Source organism: Salvia hispanica, chromosome 3 (genome assembly GCF_023119035.1).
Source record: "Salvia hispanica cultivar TCC Black 2014 chromosome 3, UniMelb_Shisp_WGS_1.0, whole genome shotgun sequence".
NCBI classification, from domain to species: Eukaryota; Viridiplantae; Streptophyta; class Magnoliopsida; order Lamiales; family Lamiaceae; genus Salvia; species Salvia hispanica.
In genome coordinates, this window is record NC_062967.1 from 47105671 (window position 1) to 47113855 (window position 8185).

Here is an 8185-nt window from a genome sequence, read left to right on the forward strand (position 1 = left end):
AAATACAAGTATTATAAGGCGGTGGTTTAGTATCCTTCCTTGGATTACAAAATATTTATTCAAAGATAATAACTTATTGGGCCATCCAAAATTACTCCAATGTTTAAATTGCATAGAGGTCCAACTCTAACAACTTATTTATTAATTTAAAAGATCGAAGATAAGTGACTTTGTATTAACTTTTTTGGTGTCCAGTATAAGTGACTTATTTAATTTTAGTAAAAGTCGTCTATAACTCTTTTTACCTTACTCTACTTTTCCTCTCTCAGTACTTTACTTCTCTTAAAACTTTAACTTATTTAAATATCATTCGTTAAATCCATGTACGAAAAAAGTAGTCACTTATCTTGGGGCGGAGGAGTATTATTTTGAAATGCCCAATTCTTAGTGTTTTTTAATTGTCACATCCCATTAGTTTTGAGTCGAAGCATTTTTTAGTAGGCTATTTTAAGCTAGAGTGGTATTTCATTGTTCATGATAAGTTAATATTAATTGAGTCATTTTTTATTTTACGAATTCTAATATAATTGAATTATTTTAATTTTTAGTTAATATTAATTTATCTCTCTTACTTTATTTTCTCTTGTCTTTATAGCACTTTATTCTCTTTATTTATTCACGCCCACTTAACAAATTATTCTTAATCTACGTATCAAAAAGAAGAGTCTCAATTAACAAGAAACGAGGAAATAATTTTTAAAAATAATTAACATAATTAAATTTCTTAATTTTATTATCTCTCTTATTTTATTCTCTTTTACTCTATTTTTTAAAATGTAGTATTATGTTTCACTTTACTTATTCTCATTCAAAATCAATTTATTAGTATTTCTTAATTTTTGCATATAAAAATTACTTTATATTCTCTTATTTGTTCTTATTTAACTTAATTCACTAAATAATTATTATTTTATCTTAGTAATCCAAAGAAATACATTAGCATTAATAGAATATAAAAAAAAAAATCATTGATGCACCGCAACATACGCAATGAAATTACACCGAAGCATATTTAACAATTTCAGTATATTATGTCAGTTATCAAAATTATATATAGGACAATCACATAGACCTGAATATTAAAAATTAAACTGAAAGGGAAGGTGTCCAAATGGATGAAGGTATGGATTTTTTTGATGTTTTTAATTTATTAATACCGTACATTAAACTAGATTGGCAAGCGTAGTAGAACTAACGTTCTCTCTCCGATGATAACGCATCTCCAATAGGCTAGCCCACGCTAGCGGTCACTTATCGCTAGCGTCGACCGGCCGAACTATTAGAGCTTGTCCCGAATCTATGAAGAAACGAGCTAGCCGCGATCGGCCATCGCCCATTTTTCGTTTTTTTTGAAATTTTTTAAAACCTATATCTGCGATTTTAGTTTAGGTTTTATTTGCACCACTTGTTTTCGAGTTTTTTTCTCTCTAAATTTGTACAAGAGCAACATCGGCGATGGACAACAACACGAGTCGTCCGGCGGCAACGGATCTCGGAACTCCACGTACAGTGGGATGCGGATGAGGCGAATGGGCGGGCGAGATGGGCCCAGGGTTTAACGTCCCTTAGCGAGTTGATGGAGATGATGGCGGGGCGCGGGGGGGATGCGGGGATGCCGTGGAGGATGTCGGGCGGGGGGTGCGGCGGGGCCGGCGGCGGGCAGCCGGGGTGGGGAGGTATGCCCCAAATCGGCACGGATGATGAGGATGATGTCGGTATGGCAAGGTGGTCGGCAGTCGTCACGGCCGCATTCCGACACCTCCACGCATAGAAAGTGGAGCGGAGGATGAGTACGTCGGCGTGGCCAAGGCATGGTTGTCGATTTGCGACGTCCGCTGGTTTCGAACAGCAGTGTCGCCCTATGTGGCTAAGATTAGAGCGGCCTACGGGAGGGGTGCCCGCACGGAAAGGACTTACGCGGGGAGGAGTGTCGGAAGGGTGGAGACGCATCGGGGCGCGGTCGGCCGTTTTCGGGGTTGTACGCCACGCCCTCCGTATCTTGACTAGTGGGCGGAATAGGAGGACGCACGGGATAGCGGAAGTCGAGTTCCCATGCGGGATTTATAAGGAGTTCACCTTACGTGAATGCTATGTCTGGTTGAAGGACTCGAAAGTTTCGGGCGGGGTGCGGCGGTTGGGTGGCGAAGAAGCGAGAGGCTGAACTATTCCGCGTCGGCGACGGCGGCGGCGGATCCACGACCTCCCGGATCTTTGAGGGTTTCGTCCCCTCCATCCTTTACTCGTCGCCCTTGCCCGGTTGGCCAAAGCGGGTGCAACGGCGCGAGGGAGGATCCCCTATCCCCGGGGAGGTCATCTCGCACCCCCAGCGCGTACACTTTATTCTCGCGTAAAAAAAGCGGTGGAACGGATGTACAAGGTCTTCCAAGAGTGGAGGGCCGCAGCGGCCCCACGGAGAAGAGGTTCCTTCAATCGATGCTCGAGAACATGCGGGTGGATTTGGATGCCACGTGGGCACGGTGGGGGAGCTCGGACGTGGGCTCGGATACCCGGGTGGCGGCGGCGACGACGAGGAGTAGAGGCGGCGGGATCGTGTGTGGAAGCCCATTTTTTTTTAAAAAAAAGCATGTATTTTTTTATCTATGTACATTTTTTTTTTAATGAAATGAATGAATTTTCCGTATATATGTCTCGTAAATTTAATTAGTAATTTAATCGTAAATTTTATTCCGTAAATGTAGTTTCTTTTGAATTATTTAATTGCGCTAGCTATGGCTAGCCTATTTCTAAAATGATGAAATGCAGGTGGATTTTAGTCGATGACGTGGTAGGGAGAGAAGATAGCTACTTGTGACTTTCCTATTGCTATTGGAGATGCTCTATTCACCATCACTTGAAAGTTGAAACTAATTGCATAATGCGAGTTGTGATTTCTTTTATATGAAAATTACATAAAATTAAATGTGATTTCTTTATACTAGTACTAGGGGGGGCAAATCGTGCGTGTCGGGCCGTTATCGTGTCGACACGATAACGCACGAACACGATAACAACAAACACGAACCGACCCGTTAAGAAAATCTCAAACACGAACACCCGGACCGCTCCTCGACGAACACGAACGAACCCTTTGACACAAAAATAAGTTTTAAAAAAATGAAAATAATAAGAATAATAATATTAAAATATTATGTGTTAATAAGAATAATAATATTAAAATATTATGTGTTAACGGATAACACGAACCACGACGAACACATTGCTAACGGAAAACCCCACGAACCCGACCGAACGACCACGAACACGACCGAAATTTTCGTGCCCTTTAAAGGGGGTCGACCCGATAAGGACACGAACACGATAAGCTCGACCCAAACCCATTAATTTCGTGCGGTTCGTTTGTGTATATGTCGTGTCAAAATTTCCAGCCCTAACTATACGGAGTATTACTTAATATTTTCTAACGTTATTATAAAATGGTGCGATAATTATATTCGTGAATTACTTTCAAAATAACATTATGAGATGAGATCATCTATTGAAACTTGCAAGATGAACACACCATCTGGAAGAATCAAACGCACCTTTCAAACATCACTACATCGGTATTATTAACTATAATCATACAATAAAAAAAAAAATGGCAAACTTAATTACATCACAAAATCAACCAGCCACTTGAATAAAATAATCTTTTCCATTTCCTTCTTATTCCAAGAATTCTCCATGCTTACCAATTACCCACCCCATTTTGCATACATAATCATATAGGAGTATAAATTTAAAAGCATAGTAATTAAGCATTAATTTCATATGGCTTTGAAGCTGAGATATTTGTCAAGTTGATTACGATCCCCTTCTCTAACACCACCTTTTCAATCCATACTTCATGTACATAGTCAAGGCCATCTTAGGCACCACCGGGTGGCCCTACCCCCACCACCTATACCGGAGCAAGATGGAGGGGGCCGGGGACTTCATTTGGTAGTAGGCGAAATCCTTCCCCAAGCAAAGGCGAGGGCCCCCGTTGAAGGCCGTGAACTTGTAGGCGGACTCGCTCATAAAGCGCCGGTCGCCAACCACCGCTCGGCTTGAATTCCCTGCAGTCACTCCCCCAAATGCCCTCCATTCGCCCCATTGCGTAGATCGCGTACACAACTTTCGTGCCTTCTTCAACACCGTTCCATCTGGGAATTTATCATCCTCAACACCCATTACATTCATTACCAAAACTATAATCAATTTTATATATTGAGTTTATCTATTTTTTTGTCCTAAAGGCATTAAATAATTCAGTAGTAAATTGACTATTTTGTCTCATCATTTGAAATAGAAGTTAGGTAATCAATACTCTATCCAATATTCATTTTTTATTTTGGGAATAAAATATCCCGCAAAAGTATTCCTTGATCAAAAAGTGGCATGTCGATTACCCAAAAAATTCACGTGGTTACTCATCGATGTGTAATTTGGCTTACGTTCATATTTCGATCACTAGAAAATTTTTTCCATGACATTTTTTTTCCAAATATAAGCGATGGATACAAAATCATAATTACCTAAAAACGGTGGGGGCTTTTCAAGTAAACATTTCAAATATTGGAAAAAGTTGACCATTTATCAGATAATTTATTTCGTGGACGGAGAGAGTATTACTAACCTCCTTGTGATCAACAGGGACAGAAGGATAGAGCCTAAGAGCCTCAGACAGTGCAGCATGCAAGTAGTCCATCTTCTTCACCTCCTCCGGCCTCAACACAACCTCCTCCTCCTCTCTCTCTACATTTCTCTCTCTAACTATCCCACAAACCTCCTCCAAATCCTCTCCTCCACCTCCGGATTCTGCCCCAGCAGCCAGAAGAACCAGCTCAACGCCACCGACGACGTATCCTCCCCGCCAAAATGAAATTGACGAAATATCCCTCAACAACTTATCCGAAAACGCCCTCCTCCCATCCTCCTCCTTCACCCCCATAAAAACAGTCAACAGATCCGTCCTCCGCCGCCGCTCCGCCCCCTCCGCCGCCATCTCCTTCCTCCTCTCCCTGATCACCTCCTCAGCGAAGCCGTCCACCCTTGATCGCCTCCTCGCCTCCCTCGCTCCCCCCCCCCATCCACCGCATCGCCCGCCACACCAGCGTCGGCACCCGAACCCCCGCGACCCGTCGCCTCCGTCGCCGCCTCGAACGCCGCCGCGAACGGGATCTCCGGCAGCCCGGGCGCAGGCACCCCGGGTCCACCCGAAGGCGATCATGCACACGTTGTCGAACGTCAGGCGGAGAAGGATGTCCTGCAAATCAATACACTCGGATTTCTCAATCGAATCTTCTAGAACCGGAAGCAGCCGCGCGGTGGACGAGCTCCAGTAATGAATCCGTCGTCATGCGGCGGAATTTCGCTGAGTGGAACTCCCGGTCGCCGTCTTCCGCTGGCGCTGCCATATCTCGTCGTCGGCGCTGAAGATCCCATCGCCGAGGAGATCGCGGACGGTGGCGCGGGAAATATTCGCCTTTCGGGAAAATTGGAATTTTGTCTTGAGAAGGTATTCCAGGTTGCGCGGATCGGATGTGACTATGCAGGGAGGGTTTGGGGAACCACGGCCCCTTGAACATGAAAGTACCATTTTGCCCCTTGAGTACATCCGAGATCCACTCGTACATGTTCCGCGCAGGCCGAGGACCAGGGGCGGGAGCATCCCGACAAAGGGCCAGCTCGGGGGCCGTGGCGTTCCTCTGCCGCAAGGTGTATCACCACCAGCCTGGGCCGGAAGATCTCCATCTTGTATCTCGCAGAAGAAGGAGGGAGGGCCCGGCCGACAGCTCGGAGCGAGGTCGTAGGAAGTCGTGTTCATGATTGTGGAATGAAGGAGGTGGTGGTGGTGGAATGAGGGTAGTAGTAGTAGTTGAAGAAATGGTAATTTGATGATGGAGTCATGTGTTTGAGTTATAGTAATGGGTAGTAGTGTTTCTTGGCGTGCATGAGTTTGCACATAGGTTTGATTTGGTGAGCGGAAAGGGAGGCTGCTTTTTTGAGTGAATCACTATAAGTGGGATTTCTTGAAAAAATGGGATTAGAATTTTGGGGTGAATGATTTTGATCTAATTCTATGTTTGGTTTGAAACAACTTATTCTAGTATTGTGATTTGACTGTTTTATGTTTGGGGTGTAATGGGGGGTTGGGGGGAACAGTTGGCCTAAGTGAATGATTTTTTCCTTTCATAGCTTCGTACACGCTTCCTTGGCCGTTGGGAAAAATATGTATTTATGTTGGTTAGCTACAACTTTGGATATGTTATTTGTATCATAAAATTTGTCTAGTTGTTGTTTTTTTAGTTTTTGAGTTGTGGAATTTGTTAACAAAGCTTGATTTTGATTGTTGTTCATCTTAAATGAAATAAATTACCTGCCCTGTGATGTGGACTTCTCCCATGCAAATATTTTTCTTTCAAATTATTATTATTCACAAACCACGTCAAAGACATACAAAACTAATTCATTTATTTATTTGTGGTGAATCTTTTGCATCAAGTTTTTTATCAATCGGTATAGAGTTGTCAGTTGGAGGTTTGGACATGTTTTAAGATTAAGCTCAAGTGCAATACAATTTTAGTAGTATAATGTGACAGTAATAATGACTGTGGATTCCATTAACTATAAATAGAAAAAATAAATGAGATTTAAATGACGAACGTTTAAATTAGCTAAATTTGTCAGGATTGGAGGAGTAAGAGGGTGAATAATATTATTGTCCATGTGTCAAATAAAATAAAATTAGGGCGAGCGAATCTCAAACATGAAAAAAAAATCCAAATTAATTTCATTTACCGTATAGTAGAGTAATGAATGTTTTTGTCTTAATCTTTTATCAACAATAGTAATTATTTTAAGGGCCCTAGATAAATCAGACGGTTAGTGATCAACGTTTACGTATCTACCATTTCTCACGATTGCATAATATGATTCTCACCATCATACTATAATTGATCTCTTAATCCATCAGAATTCTAAATTTCTAATCGTTACACCTATAAGGCTATAACTAGTGCAAAATATTTCTATTGAAAATTTAAACCCTAGTAATTAATATCTTACTTTTCAAACTTGTACATCGTAATCGTAAATTGCATTGAATTTAATTAGAAGTTACGAATTAATATAGAATAACAAGAATTACTAACATGGATATTTTAAAGTATAGTTTTGGAATTTTAATTAAGTTAAGAGGATTGGAATGTTTATACCAGTAATTTTGGTAAATGAAATAACGAATGATTAAATATGATTCATAAATAATCTATTTTTGTGATATAGGTGTGTGCGTTTGCATAATTACTTTGGACTTACTGTGTGACGTTAAATAAATATAGAGTATATGTGCATATGGTTATTACATGTATAATATGCTCCCAAGTTTTTATGAATCGAATAATGCGAGACAACGAGAGATCTATTTTGTCGATTTTTAACATTAAATTATTTTACAGTAATTTGTTAATAATATGATCAGTTGTATAAATTATTATTGTGAAATGTACAGATATTTTAGATTTTGAAATTGAATTGATAAATTATAGAATTAATGTTGAACTTACAAAACAATAAAACTGAAAAAAGATCAGTAGGATATCTAACAACTTAGTAATAAAATAAAGCTACAAATTTTTTTTGGCCATTTAAACAAAATAAAGGAACTTGTTCCTTCAACTTATATAAGTTTGGAAACAATTCAAATGGATGTCCTAAATTTAAGACAAGTGTTGGTAATTTAAAGTGTTGGGTTTAGGTGCACGATTGCTAAAATATTACTGTATACATCAACACACACCGTGAAAGATAATAACATTCCATTTCCCCTTAAAAAAATTGGGAAAACATAAGGAAAAGAAAAAGAAAGTTTAATGCATTCATCACTCACCATTCTTTATTCCACCCACACTTTCAGTTTTCACAAAGTAAAAGGAGAATAAAATCTTCAAACATCTTCACTACAACATTTGGATATTCTTAAAGCTTGATGTTTCTTGACGAACTAACCCCTCCTTAACTAATTGTTGGATGAGATCTATGGATATTTAAAATTGGGAAAATATGTGAGCTATGTTGAGAATTGTGGACATTTCTTTTAATTGCATGTTATGTATGTGTTATAAAAAAGGATATTGATCCTTAAAATTAAGAGTGAATTGCATAAAAGGGCCATAACTTTTAGTTGATTGATCCCTAACAA

General features: G+C 40.0%; 1 pseudogene; it reads right to left on the bottom strand.

Annotated features, from left to right (window-relative positions):
* Positions 1-3819: 3819 nt before the first annotated feature.
* On the bottom strand, positions 3820-5809 carry LOC125210364 (annotated as a pseudogene).
* Positions 5810-8185: the final 2376 nt, after the last annotated feature.